The following is a 15,965-nucleotide window of genomic DNA, read 5'->3' as shown; positions in this document are numbered from 1 at the left end:
GTTTAGGCAGTGACCGCAGCGGCGGCACAGTGCCTCTGATAAAGAATACGGTCGGTTATCGCACTTTGTTAGTAACCAGGGCGCTCTCCTATATAGCGTTCCAGACAGAAGCGCAGCTGTGTGTGCATGCTACGTCGTAACAGCTTGATAACAATATAAACAGTGACGTTCCACTTAAGACATACCATTGGAGCGGTATGACTTGCGCTGAAACCGCTAAAATCCTTTTTATTTCAAGGAAGCGCTTCAATGCTGTTGTAAACATCTGTATCACTCCATATTTAACTGTGCATTTTACTTGAAACATGTTACGTGCACTGTATCCCCTTTTTACTAACTATGCCCCTTCTTTCTGTGGTGTATTTATACTCTATGAGTAGTAGAAATAAATAAATAAATAAATAAATAAATAAATAAATAAATAAATAAATAAATAAATAAATAAATAAATAAATAAATAAATAAATAAAAGAATCGGGTATTATGTGCCAAAACCACGGTCTGATTATTCGGCAAGCCATAGCGGGAGACTCCGGATGAAATTTTACCGCCTGGAGTTCTCAACGTGCACACAGTGCACAATACACGAGTATTTTGGCATTTTTTCCGTCCTGCAGTTTTGCAGCCGGAAACCCATGCGCTATAGCTCTGCAGCGCAATTCCATAATCATTGAGCTACCGCGGCCGGTAAATGAATAAATAAATGCATATCTACGCATGAGCGCAAAAAAGTTACACGTATATTGCGAATGGAAGAAGGCACGCGCTCTCATCGCGTGCACTGGCCAGGGAACACGAGGTTCGAACAAAGCAGTGGCCGCGAGTGACCGTGACCGACGAACCGCCCTCACTTCTTCCTTGACATGTAAAGGTGATTCTCAACGTCCCTGCATGCATAAGTCTAGCGGTAGACTCCTTAGTAGGCATTATGGTGGCTGCTAATTATGCTACGGAGTAGGCCCTGCACGTAGTCTCATGGACAGTAATATAGCTCGATCTGCTGTGAGCGCTAGGTTAAGCACGACCTGAAATCAATATTTTCCTCACCTCCAAGTTGCTCTGAATTATCGTCAATCTGTTAGCTGCCAGCTACAGGAGGGATGTATTTCCCAGAGAGAGAGAGAGATGGGGTGAGAAATGCAGGCAGGGAAACCGGAAGAGCTTCTGGTTTGCTACCCTGTACTGGGGGAAGGAGAAATGGCAGACGGAAAGAATATGGGAGAGGTAACGCAAAGGCACGCATACAAAATGGAGGAGATGGGGACCGTCTGTGAAAACTATAGCCTCTCTAATACGTAGGCCCTAGGGATTTCCAATTACCCCTGTGAGGCCTTCACCCATTCCATCTGTATACCTGCAAGCTTCCCACTAACATCACGCCACCCGATTCTCTGCCTTTTTAATTTGCGTTTTTCCATTCTTGGTATCCATACTGTTGCTACCTGCCACAGTAGACCAGTGGCTACAGCATTGCACTGCCGAGTGCGAGGTCGCTGGTTCGATCCCGGCGGCGGCGGCCGCATTTCTATGGGGTCTAAATGCAAAAACGCTCGTGTATACTTAGGTTTAGGTGTACGGTAATGAAACCCCGGTGGTGGAAATTAATCCGGGAGTTACCGTATACGGCGTGCCTCATAAGCAGATTGTTATTTTGGCACTTAAAGCCTCAGAATTCTTTTTTAAAGTTATGTGTGATGAAGAGGACGTACAACATGCTCGGCAGATGATACACACCACCAGCAGTAGCAGCATCGTGATCGCTCCGCAAAAGATGACGCCGAAGTTGCGGCTAAGAGCGCTGCTCGACGTAACTTTATCTACATCTACGCCTGTATCAATAAACCTCATTTCAATATCACCCCCGGGAGAAAAAGCAGCCATCCTGGCGGCTCAAGCAGTAATGATCACGAGTGGCTCACGGTAAAGCTTAAGGCGATCGACGTGAACAATGTCACGTCCACGACAACGGAGGTCAGAGGGGGGTGTCAGTGGTTCGATTAGGTAATTCACCGCAGACGTGCACTGGACGATGCGATAAGGTACATCGAAGCGGAGAAGAAGTTTTGAAGAGAGGCCAGGGAGCATGCGCAGGTACTGACAGCCAGACGAGGTCGCCGGGAGAGAAGAAAGGTTGCTCACAGTGAGCGTCATGGAACCTTTTCTGGCGCTGTTGCTCAGCGGTGGTGACGTGGCGCACTAACTTGCGACACTCCTCGGCATGACGGACTGCAGTCGAAACGGGCATACACTCAGAAGCATCGGGCTGGTAGGGTAGCGGTGTGTCCACGGTGTGGGATGGGTGACGGCCTTAGGGCAAAAAGTAGGGAGAAAAGCCAGGGGTAGTCTGGGCTGCAGTGTTGCAAGCGAACGTAACAAATGGTAGGATAAGGTCTCAATCTGTGTGGTCAGATACGACGTAATGGCCAGCATGTCACCCAGGGTCCGGTTGAAACGTTCTGTGAGTCCATTGGTCTGGGGGTGGTAGGCGGTGTTTGTCCTATGAATAACGTGGCACTGAGCCAGAAGAGCTTCGACAACCTCAGACAAAAATACGTGCCCTCTGTCGCTGAGAAGTTCACGAGGTGGGCCGTGACGGAGGATGAAACAGCGGAGCAGGAAGGAGGCGACGTCGCGCGCCGTGGCGGCAGGGAGTGCCGCAGTTTCAGCATATCGCGTAAGATGGTCGACGGTGACGATGATCCAGCGGTTACCGGCGGGTGTCATAGGAAGCGGACCATACAGATCAATGCCCACTCGATCAAATGGTCGGACGGGACAGGGAAGGGGCTGCAAAGCTCCAGCTGAACGGCAAGGCGCAGATTTACGACGTTGGAAGTCCGTACATGAGCGAACGAATTTGCGGATGTATGTAAACATTCCTCGTCAATAGTGGCGCTGACGAAGTCGTTCATATGTTTTGAAGACTCCAGCGTGGGCGTACTGTGGGTCAACGTGAAAGTATGCGCAGATAGTGGAGCGCAGGCTGAATGATATGACGAGTAGCCATTTCTGGCCGTCAGATGCGTAGTTGCGTCGGTGCAGAAGGTCGTCGCGAATGGTGAAGTGAACAGCTTGGCGGTGGAGTGCGCGAGAGGCTGGCAGCGTGGGCGTGTCAGAAAGTAGGTCGAGGAGGGCCGCTATCCAGGCGGCGTGCGCTGCTCTGAAGCAATTCTGTCGATGGTGAGAGGCGAGACGATGGGTGTTAGTGTTGACAGGCAACTAAGGTTGGTAGGCAGAGGAGACCGTGACAGAGCATCAGCATCCGAGTGCTTGCGGCCAGAGCGGTAGACGACGTTGATGTCGAACTCTTGAAGTCGAAGAGCCCATCGGGCAAGGCGGCCACATGGGTCTTTCAAATTTGATAGCCAACAAAGGGCGTGATGATCTGTGACGACGTCAAACGGGCGGCCGTACAAGTAAGGGCGGAACTTGCTAAGGGCCCATACGATGGCTAAGCATTCTTTTTCAGTCACAGTATAGTTGGTCTCAGCTTTGGTGAGGGTACGGCTGACATAAGCAACAACGTATTCAGGGTGCCCGGGTTTTCGTTGTGCTAGCACGGCGCCGAGACCTATTCCGCTGGCGTCTGAGTGTACCTCCGTCAAAGCTTCAGGATCGAAGTGACGCAGAATAGGAGGTGAAGCGAGAAGACGTCGTAAAGTAGTGAACGCCTCGTCGCAGGCTGGAGACCATGATGACAGGTCGCCGGAGCTACCCAGAAGCTGTGTCAGAGGGCGTATTATAGACGCGAAGTTGCGAATGAAACGTCGAAAGTACGAACATAAGCCGACGAAACTGCGAAGTTCTTTGTGGTTTGTCGGTCTGGGAAAGTCAGTAACGGCACGCAATTTCGGGGGATCAGGTTGGACGCCGTGCTTAGACACGACGTGGCCAAGAATGGTTAACTTTCGAGCGGCAAAGTGGCATTTTTTGAGATTAAGTTGAAGCCCAGCGCTGGTAAGACACGTCAGAACGCACCTGAGGCGGTGAAGATGTGTGGTAAGATCCCGAGCGAAGACGACAATATCGTCGAGGTAACACAGACACGTTTGCCTTTTAAAGCCACGCAAAACAGTGTCCATCATTCGCTTGAACGTTGCGGGGGCATTACAGAGGCCGAAGGGCATCACGTTGAACTCATAAAGTCCATCAGGGGTAGCAAATGCAGTTTTGGGCTTGTCAGCGGCGGCCATGGGAACCTGCCAATACCCTGAGCGCAAGTCGAGTGAAGAGAAGAATTCAGACCCCTGGGGCGCTATAACGTAAAATGATTCCAAACTGTTTTGATTCCAATTTCTGCAATCAGCCTCCACGATTGGTCAAAACAATTTCGGGCCGCTCCCAACTTCGCCTGTCGGTCACGCGACGTCACGAAAACCGCAATAGCTCCCCATCTGATATAACGTGTACACACTGATTATGCATGATTAAACCGCACAAAAGAAAAATAATCATTCCTGATTCGATGTCTCTTCACCAGTTGTTCTCTACACCACCAGTTGTCTCTTCCCAGCTATTCCCAGCTATCTCTTCACCACCAGTTGTCTCTTCACCAGCTATTGTTCCAATATTTTCTGGCTACTCCCACTTCGCCTGTCTGTCACGCGACGTCACAAAACCGCGAAAACTCACCACGTCAAAGTGACGTGTACGCGAAAAAAATGCATTAATATGCCGAACAAAACTGAAAATTTTTCTGAATAGCCACACACTGCCCCGTTCCGAAAGGAATAAAAAAAATCACAGCATATCCACGGGGGTGAATGATGATGAGTGGGCGAAGCTCCGGAGGGAATCATCGGATCTCCCGCTTAAGGGGACGCTAGCACCAACGCGTTAGAAACGTGCAGTACTCTCTAGTAAGGGGGAGCGGCCACAGCGTCTTACGCAGCCATTTACACATGCCGGAACGTGCACCGCGTTTGCCGACGCCATCACATGACTGCTGAGAGAGTATACCCCCGTATTCATAAACGCTCCTCGACTTGAACTTGACTTGCCACCGCCTTGGGCAGTGCGTTCGAAACGCGTTGAAGGTAAGGCGGAGAGGCCACAGCGTCTTACACCAGCTTCTTACACGGGCCGTAACGCGCTAGCACAAACGCGTTAGAAACGCGCTAGAAACGCGGCCTTTCGTTAATGTTGGGTATTTATTGCCATCGTGGTGCGTGTGTCTATGTGCGCTTCGTGGCGTAGTGGACTAACGCCGCGCGCTCGGAAGCGAGGGGTCCCTGGTTCGATTCCGCGCTACCGACACAACTTCGGAATTCTTTTTCTCATTTTTCTCAGACTGGTTACACACTACTACTACGACGACGGGGACGGAACGGGTGCCGCTATAAGGAGCTTCGCTCCTAAAATGGCTGCCCGCCGATCGCTCAGGCCCTCGCTACTCGCCCCTGCCGGTGAGCATGTATTTATTTGCGCATGATAAACCTTTCTGCGTGACAGTAAAGCGTTATCGAACCCTTTCGGCATGCATGCGACATCGCTCTGTCAACTCTTCCTTGTTGAGGATCCGTTTTAGCGGCATTCTTATCCTTCCGTTTCACGCCGCCGCGATTTTCGACCGGCGACTGCTAGCTAAGTAAGGCAAAGCGGACCAATCGGAGAAGCCGGCACCACCCACTTCATGCGGTTATCTATTTTCACTGTGCTGGCTCAGCTCCATCGAAACCCTCTCCACTAGAGCGTGCTCCTCACCTCTTGTCAGCCAATTAGATAAGAAAAACCGCTTAGTGTAGACAATGTTATTGGTTTTAAAGCGAACAAAGGTGACATCCTATAAACGAGGAGAGTGTTTGATTGGGTTGTTCAGACGACGCTGCGGGTCACGGCCCGATGCTTGCGTCGGTGGTTACGTAAATTTGACGTCAGGAGTTTGGAATCAAAACGGTTTGGAATCATTTTACGTTATAGCGCCCCTGTAAACAGTCAAGCGCATCATCTATTCTCGGTAGAGGGTACACGTCTTTGCGGGTGATCTTATTTAGGCGGCGAAAGTCAACACAGAAGCGGATAGAGCCATCCTTCTTCTCAACGAGAACGACCGGCGAGGCCCACGGACTGTGAGAGGGCTGAACAATGTTGCGGCGAAGCATGTCGTCGACATGCTCACTAATCACACGGCGCTCCGTAGGAGACACACGGTATGGTCGTTGCCGCAGTGGTGAATGGGAGCCCGTGTCGATGTGGTGCGTGACAGTTGACGTGTGTCCAAGGGAAGGCTGAATAGCGTCGAAAGAAGAACGAAAATGGTACAGGACGGCGATAAGCTCCGAACGCTGCTCTGGTGTAAGGCCGTCAGCGATGGATGGGTTAAATATGTCGGTGCAAAACTTCTCGGTTGCAGAAAGAGTGCAGATGTCAGTAAGGTCGTCGCGAGAAGTATCATCTGGCACGTCGACGATGTGCAGGGACTGAATGGCTTGGATATGGCCGAGACACTGGCCACGGAGCAATGTGAGCGGAGTGGACAAAAGCTTGCATACGAAAATATGGCTGAAACCAGCCGAAAAATCGAGTGTCGCGAAGGGAAGCAGTACGGTACTTTTTGCGATGAATGTCTCAGAATGAGAGAACAAAACAGTGGCATCAGAGATGCTTCCACAGGACACAGGTAAAACAACAGCGGCGTGCGGAGGAATGTCGGTCTCCTCAGCGACGACTAATTTAAGGGGATGTTCGGGAGAATCGTCGGAATGGAGATCGCACAAAGGAGAAAGTTCGACTTCGGCCCGCTCGCAGTCGATGATGGCTTTGTGTTGTGAGAGGAAATCCCATCCAAGAACGACGTCGTGAGAGCAGGATGCCAGCACAATAAACTCAATAATGTACATCATGTCCTCAATTACAACTCGGGCCGTACAAGCTGCTAATGGTTGAACATGCTGCGCTGTTGCGGTATGGAGGGCTACACCAGCAACTGGCGTCGTCACTTTCCGGATGGAACGACAGAGTCTTTAGTTTATAACACAAACGGCGGCACCAGTGTCCACAAGGGCAAGAATTGATACTCCCTCGACAGAAACAGCAAGTGCATAAGTGCATTCGACGGAGAATTGTGTTGGACGCTGTGACGGCGACGCCGTTCTTGCCTCATGAACTGCGGTGTTTCGTTTTCCTCTTCTGAAGGCATGGGACGACGACGCATTGGGGAGAGATAGAGCCGACGTGGTGACGGAGAGCGTCGGTCGAAGGACGCATGACGATCAGGAGCTCTTGGAGGTGATCCTGGAGTGTAGTGGAGCGGTGGCTGGTCGGCATAGCGAGTCGTTGGTTCATAGCCATATGAGACGGCCAACGGCATGCGGCGGCGACAGTAGCGAGCGATATGTTCGGGGCGGCCACAGGCAAAGCAAATTGGTTTGTCGTCAGGAGTACGCCAAGGGTTTGCGGCCATGAGGCCAGCGCAAGGGGCGCGGGGTGGAGTCTGCGCGTGCAGTGGTTGACGCGGTGTGAAAGCAGGGTGCGTTCGAGGCCGTGCGACGACGTCGGCGTACGTGAGAGGAGCAGCTACTGGATGCGACTGAGGGGACACTGGCACAGCGTCGGCAATTTCTGCTTCGATCGCCTGCCGAATAGCAGGTGACAGGTAAGGAGCAGGACGTGGCTGTGGCTGTTGCTGAGTAAACTGCACCAGTGAGAGCTGCCGAGCTACTTCCTCGCGTATGAACGCCTGGAGCTGTGGCAGCAGTGTTGACTGGTCCGAGTGGACGGCCAGGCCTGCGAGGCTGTCGTCGTTGGGAACAAGGAGACGAGTCAAGGCCCGCTGTTTCCGGAGTTCGTCGTAGCTCTGACACAGTTTGATGAGTTTCGCTACGCTGGTCGGGGTCTTTGCAAGGAGCATCTGAAAGACGTCATCGTCAATGCCACTCATGATGTGCTTGATTCTGTCAGATTCGGGCATCGAGGCATTGACGCGCTTCGAGAGGTCGAGAACGTCCTCAATGTAGCTTGTGAACGACTCGCCCGGCTGCTGAGCGCGCTGGCGCACGGCTGGGCGTCCGAACACAACTATGAGGGCGGCCTTGAATGCAGACCAGTTAGAAAAATCTTTCTCGTGGTTTTTAAACCACAGATGAGCCATATTTGAAAGGTAGAAGAGGACATTGTTCAGTTCAGTGGTGTCATCCCATCGGTTGTGGACGCTTACCCTATCCTAAGTCGATAGCCAATCCTCGACATCACTGTCGTCGTTGCCGCTGAACACCACCGGATCCCTCAGGTAAGGCACCCCGGAGCACATGACGGGTGGAGGGGGCGTGGACGGAGGGGCCGTGGACGGCGGGGCCGTAGATGGCTGGGCCGCAGATGGCGGGGCCGTAGATGGCGGGGCCGTGGACGGTGGGGGCGTGGTTGTGTCTTCGGGCATAGCGGGACGAAGCGTACGTGTGCGGAGTTCCAGGATGGAAGCTTGGCAGGTCGTACCCAGCACCTCCACCAATTGAAATGAGGTTTATTGATACAGGCGTAGAGGTAGATACAGTTACGTCGGGCAGCGCTCTTAGCCCTAACTTTGGCGTCGTCTTTTGCGGAGCGATCACGATGCTGCTACTGTTGGTGGTGTGTATCATCTGCAGAGCATGTTGTACGTCTTCATCACATATGTTACTTTAGCAGGTCACCGGTTATCTGCTATACGCATTTCGTAACCTGCCCAACTACTTCCTGATAATGTCGGCTAGAATATCAGCTACTGCGTTTACTTTCTAAACTATATATAGTGACCTCTTCTTGTTCCTTGACATCACTCATATCATTTCTCGTTCCATTGCTCCTTGCGTGGTCTTTGGTTTCTTCTCATGTTTCATTTGTAGTATCCACGTTTTAGTCAAATATATTAGCACGGAGGCCAAGACGCTTCTCTAGAATACGCGAGGCGCGTACTCCAGGCAGCGCTGGCGACGTTAGCGATAACACGCGGTACGACACCGACTGGATTGGGACAATTCAAGGCTCCATTTACGAGTTGCCTTGTTTCCTTGTTGCCTAATGCTTTGACAGCTGCTTTAGCCGTCAGGAGAACGTCTTAGACAAGTGTATTGGTGAATATTTTATGCAATACTGAATGAACCGTACATTTATTGCATAGCATCTCTAGCCTAACCCAAGAGTTCAGATAGATTTCGCTGAACTGTCAAAACTGATCAACAAGAAGAAAGTAAGGGATGTTCGAAATTATAAGGTATGAAACATTGAAGCTGCCGTAAAAAATGTCTGCAGCATTAAATCAGTCAGAAGAAAACTTGACATAGGACAAGGCAAGATGTATGCAGTGAAAGATAAGCACGGCAATGCCATCAGCAATTTCGATGACACAGTAAAAGCAGGAGAATAATTCTATACTGACCTGTACAGTACTCGGAGCAGCCACGCTACCTCCATTGGAAGTAATGGTGAACAGGATACAGAGGCTCCTTATATAAGTACCGATAGTGTTAGAATGTCCTTGCAAGACACGGGAAAAGCAGCAGGAGGCGGTGCAATAATATTCGATTTCATCAAAGATGCAGGAGATATTATGCTTGAAAAGCTTGCGGCCCATTATACGCAATGCCTAACGACTTCGAGTGTACCAGAGCGCGGAAAGAATGAGCTTGCTTTCAGTATTGTATAAAAATTAATATTCACCAAGATAATTTTCAATAGAACTTGAATTCAGTCAACAAAGGAAGAAATACAGAATGTGAAAGGTTGCAGAATGGCGGCCAAGGGAAGGGAAACGCATTCGAGGACGGCATGAACTTAGGTAAGGCGATGAAATTAGGAAATTTGCAGGTGCAATTTGGAATTCGGCTAGCGCAAGACAGGGGCAATTGGAGATCATCGGGAGCGGCCTTCGTCCTACAGTGGAAGTAAGATTAAGCTGCTGCTGCTGCTGCTGCTCGTTAGCCTACTTCCAGCCACTTTGGGTCTATCGATCTAGCCGCTTTACGACTCTACTTATTGTAAAAGAAAACTTCTAAATTTCCTTGGTGCTGGGCAGAATCGAACCCGTGTCGCTTGGGTTCCTCAAAACCAATAGGCCGATGGTTCAGCGCTGCGTTGCGAATGCCCGAGGTCCGGGAAATATTGTTTTCTCAGCGTTGACACGTGCCAGCGTACCACGCATCTCAAAGGTCACGCAGAAAAAGAGGAGGACTTCGCGTGCACACCGCTAGGTGGCCGAGCGCCACCGGAAAGAAGCAAGAGAGAGGAGTCCGGGTGTAGTATGCGGCTCCCACATAGCGCGTTTCAGCGGTGGCAATATGGTGTGCCACTACACAGATAAAATGCTCATCATATTAACGTCGGCAGTATTCGAGAGATTGGTCCTGCCGGATCTTTTTTGCAATAATACCGGTGGGCTGCCGCTCATGACTTACCGGCAGTATGCGAGACAACTCATTTTCACCAGTCTGGAGCGTTGCTTGTCGTGTTTCAAGTTCCGTGTGACTACCTGGCCAACGTAATCGGACTCCTACTTCCATAAAATATTTTGCTGCCTAATAAAGTTTCTTTCTATCTATCTATACAGATTCTGGAGATTGAGCACTTATCAGGAACCTCCTTCACGAGCATTTTTCAATTAAATGTCTTCTAGTATGCAATGGAATCGTGCAAACGTGTTTTGTAGCGTTAGCTACACTGGCCTAGCCAAGCCCGTTTCGCGCGGCACATCAAGAGCCGTGCTGCGCATGCGCAAGGATCAGTGATGTCACACGGCTTGCGCACCGGAGCCAGCGGAGCCGGCACCTCTCGCGCACTCCGCCGCCGCGCGCGACTCACCGCCGCCGGTCTGCGCATTCCAGAGGAGTGACGTCATAGCCGTGGTAGACGCACTGGCGCCGGCGCGCGCTCGCTGTGGAGTTGCCGTCTGACACTGCGCTGGAGCCGCTGCGCTTCTGACTGGCGTTTGCCAGTGTGGTATAGCCACGGAGAAGGAGAGCGCAAATGCTGCTCAACAGCGCAGAAGAACGGAGAAGCTTGACTCATCGGATCCCGAAGTAGTTGCCTAGCAATTAGCGGTTGAGCGTAGGAGACAACCAGGAAAGCTAAGAATAATCAGCTGAACCTTTGCTAACGCTACGTATATCCTGGCATAGCCGAGCTAAGCCACTGCAACTTTTTTACGCGGCCTTTCACAAACCACCCAGCCGATGCAGGCATACCACATCGAGGTGCAAGGGCATAGTAAGCTGGCTATAGTGAAGTGTACCCAGACGTCCTTGCTACCTCACCTTTGTTAGAAATTTTTGTTGTTAGGCTAGCATGGGTGAAACATTGTGACGTGGATGACAGACGCGAACAGAAGCATACAGACAGGCGATCGATCGCCTGACCTGCAGGACGGCTGCAGGAACTTGCAAGACGGTTCTGATCTATAGACGCGAAGTTACACGTATAGTGCATAACTTGTCACCCTACCTGGAAAGTGACTTAGGGGCGGAGTTTTCCGTTCGAAAGGACTGACGTCGCCGCCAGAAGAAGGTCACGTGCTGATACTATATGCGCGGTTATTTACGTCCCTCCGCGAGGTGCGACCACTCGCTGCAATCAAACGCAGCGAGAGGGTTTCCGAACATGTTCGCTATGGTACAGTACGCGCGCCGAAAGAAGGCTCTCTTATCGCACGGTTCGCTCTCTCTATCTCAACGAGAACGATAGCACTCAAGCAGAATAAGGTTTATAAGCTCGGTGATGTACGAATCGCAGACAATAACCACGATAGCGCTGCAGCCCATCTAGCCAGCGTACCGCCGCCGGCAAGCTTCGCTTTCACGTGCTCCGCACTAGTCTGAGCCGATGCCGCGTGAACCACTTTGTTAGCGCCGTGTTTTATCCATGTTTCCGCATTTGCTCTCGTCTTGTGCGTTCAGAGGCCGCATTTTCAGTCGATCACTTTCTGGGGGTACTTGCACTTCGGCTACGTGCAACGTAGCATTAGACGTGGACATTGAAATTCAGCGGATTTTATCACTTGCGATTATATTCACTGGTCATTCACATGACACTCGATCTGCCACCCGGGTTCTCCCGTCGTGAAACAACTTTAGTGTGCTGCCTGTGGTTGGGCGTCGCATTCACGAACGTTTATTGGATCTTCATCGCAGAGACCAAAAGCGTCGTATGCATTTATTGCGGACGGGTTGAGACCATAGAACACATTTTGTGCCATTGTCCAACGATGACTCTCAGCAATATGCTCTGCCTATGAGTCTTAGTAGCTTAGACGACAGACCGTCTCCGGAAGCTAAAATCTTGGGACCTCGGCCGCAGACCTCAAGTATGCACAAGGCCACCAAAGCACTCGTGCGATTTTTGAAGACAACCAGGCTAGATGAGCTCTTGCGAGGGAACATTCATCACTAGTGAACACATACGTGAGTGATCATACATCTGTGGGTGCGCGAACAATGACTCTGCTGTCTTTCATATCTTTCTGTTCCCCTTTCCCCTTCTCCACGTGTAGTGTATCCAACCGGGCGTAAGCTTGGTTAGCCTCCCTGTCTTTCCTTCTGTATATAAATTACGCAATACTGTCGAATTTGCCATTTTTTTCAGCTCACATTGGTCCGCACGGCTACTATTCGGCCTCTCCCATTGGCCTAAAACGCATACACGTCGGCATTTAACAACATGGGAGAATTATACGGTGTCGAGAATAACAGCCGGGGGGTGCGATCACTTTCGCGAAATTTCACGCGACTCTGCACCGGGCCCGTCGGTGTCTACGGCGATATCGCGTTCCGACCGTCACGCCGTCGTACGCTCAGACAGTGCGTAACCCACGTCATTAAGACATGGATATAGTCAGGCATGAAGCGGACGCGTGCCACGCGTGGCGCAGTTACGCTAGGCCGGCGAAAAGAGGATGCTCTACAGTCTGGATGCGCAGGATGCGCGCACGCATCCTGCGCGTGCGACTGTATAGCCAGCGTAGCCAGCGTGACCGGCGGCGTTCGGCGCGCTTTGACGCGGCCGACGCAGGAATAGAGCATGCAAAGAACACTGTCCTATCTATAGCTGTGAGGGATAGAGAGAGAGAAAAAAAAACCGATTTTAGGGAAAAAAAACTATTTTCCCGTTATTTCGCCAAGTAGAAGTTGAAAAAAAAAGGTCCCAAATTTACCCAGTAAAATGTAGTGAATTGATGAAAATTATGCAAAAGATAGAGTAGTGTCACTTTGGGAGTATGCAAATTTAGGCGACCTATTATTTCATCTAGTTTGTGTAACATTTTTGATGGCGGTCTTGTGCTGCATCTCCATCGTTTGTTGCATAGCGAGGCAACCTGTTCATGCGTCACTTATCGCGGGACACACGAATGAACCTTTTTCGTATAAACGAAAAAATAATGACAGGGAGGACAGCCCTGGTACCGCGCTAATTCCAAATGAAAAAAGAAATACATTGAAAGCTTCTCAGAGGCCTTGTCTAGTCTGTTTATGGACCTCTAGGTCGGTACGTAGAACAGAACTAGTCATTTTCAAAGAAATACTGAAAGAAAAGTTGCGCCTTGCTTCTTCATCGGGTAGCTGTCAACCCAGTAATTAAGCTGTGCTATGAAGTCTCGATATCTCGTGAATGCGGCGAATAAATTATCAGTTTGACTTTATTGCGACCAGTTCAAAACTGTATGGCGCAAATCACAGACTCTCCTCAAATATGCGGCTGCCTTCAATGCTAAGGGTGCCGGCTGCGACCAAACGACAGGACTACAGGCGTATCAATCATCTGTACTCTTTGGCGTGACGTATGCGTTGCCAGTCCTGAATGTTTCGCCTAGTTTCATAGCCCAACTGGAACGTGACCACCGGGTTGCCCTCCGAGTCATGCTTGGCTTACCTCTCGAGGCACAATCAGTACCATATTACTTACTGAAGCACATCAGTTACCCCTGAGGCTGCAAGCATGTCACAGAGCTCTACGTCACATCGAGTGTCTGCACCGCGCATCGGGTGGCCAAACCACTTCTGAATCGACTAATTCAGCGCCAATTCTCTCGCATGGGGAGGCCCATGCGAGAGAATTCGGAAGACCCAAGGGAGACCCGTCTAGCAACTCATTCAGTTCATTCTAAGACTGCCATGGGTAGACCATGGAAATTAAGGACACCAGAAGAACAGCGCGACTACAATGCTCGACCATGTGTGGTGTTTGGTACAGCTTCGCTGGACATTCACGTTCGCAGGGCGGGATGGCCGGCCAATTTTCTTTTTATTTGACATAATTCTTGAAAGTTGCCGGTGGTAGATAGCACACTTATCGTCCGTGAACTGGATGGCTCGAGGAGGGGAATGCTACTTGTACGGAAAATTGCAATGCATAATTGAACAATTAACTAAATGTCAAACATTAAATTGACAACTAAATATCTTAAGGCATATATTGCAATTTACTCATTGTAGCCGCTGGGTTTGCAAGGAATATGTACTTGGAAATAATTGTGAGGGTGACAGATGTTTCGAGATATGCGCCGTCAAACGTACGATAGATATACATTGTTGTTCCACTTACATTTCGGACATAACACCTTTTCACTCATTCAAGCACAAAAATAAATGGACCTCCAATATATTTCGTCGCATTCTTTGGGAACGAATATCTCGAAGCTGATGACATCCTCCGAACTCGTTCAAAGTGGTCACACCTTATAAGCTGGCCAGCTACAATTCGTAAATTAAAGTTATGTGCCATAATGTAATAAGTCAAAGTTTAATTAGTGAAACTTTGTTAGCTGATATTGCATTTCGATTGCTCGTGTGAGCAACGTCTGCCTCTTTGAGCAATCCAACTCAAGTAAAATCCAGCTCGCGAGTAGCCACAGCAATCTTTTAAACTTGTGTTGTGTCTAAAAAAATGAATATCGCGATCAATATCGGATCGCAATCAAGTCAACCATCGCGATCCTTGTAGCAATATATGTGAGTATAAACATGTCTAGCTCTTAAGGGACTGCAAAAGTGGCGTGGTGTACGAAATCCCACTATCCTAAAGCGGTATTATTTTAACAGGGTGGTGGTCTCGGATATTTGCTGTCCTGTACTTTGTCGGTACACCAGCTCAACAGACAGGGTGGGACAGGCGCTCGACTCCCCTCCAATTAATCCTTATTTGAATAAAAATTGTTGCTGGGCTAGTCGGTTCATGTTATACCTTAGACCATATGGTCGCTTAGCGCAAAAAGGGCACGAAATGAATAAACAGTCGAACGTTTGGCGCTCCCCTTGATCCCATTCCTCCATTATTTTCTCTAAGCGACCATATGGTCTACGATATAATTATTATTTCACCTGGCCGGTAAATTCTGAAACCGTGGTACCGTTCCATTTAACCGATGTGAAAAGAGAGCAGGGTCTCCGGTGAGCGGGAGTGTGTAACCGTTGCCTTTATCAACAACGGCAGACCACATTCCACTTCTCTGCAGGAGTGCCACATTAGCGAGATTTTTAAGCCAAGTCCACCATGACTAAAACTACCGACAATTCATTAAAAAATCACGAGCATTAGGAGTTAGTACAGGTTCTTTGAACACAATCCTTTTCTCTTTCAAAACAGTCCTGTGAATGTTAGACTTACCTTTCGTACCTCTCTCTCTACTTACCTCTCTTTCCCTACTGCAACCGTCATGAATCAGTCCACAGAGGAGGAGTGCAGTAAAGGAGGGCATCATTTACAAGTGCCTGAACTCTTTGACCGATATTAGCTTCTCGCTTTGCGGTGCATCTAGTCCTCCCATATTTATATTACAGCTGCTTGTGAATGCATGCAATGTGTCGCGTGCGTCTGGCAACGCTTTAGACGGTTGTCGAGAAATGTTTACGAAGCAGGCATGCATACTGGTTTCACTACGCTTGTGTATTATAAGAGCACGCGGCACGCCCAAGAACAAGACCAACATATTGGTAGATAAGACAAAGGAACCGACGTGCACTAGAACCGCATGGAAAACAAGAATGCTAATTTGTGATGTTAGTAAG

Source organism: Dermacentor silvarum, chromosome 8, assembly GCF_013339745.2.
Source record: "Dermacentor silvarum isolate Dsil-2018 chromosome 8, BIME_Dsil_1.4, whole genome shotgun sequence".
NCBI lineage: Eukaryota > Metazoa > Arthropoda > Arachnida > Ixodida > Ixodidae > Dermacentor > Dermacentor silvarum.
This window is presented reverse-complemented; position numbering follows the sequence as displayed.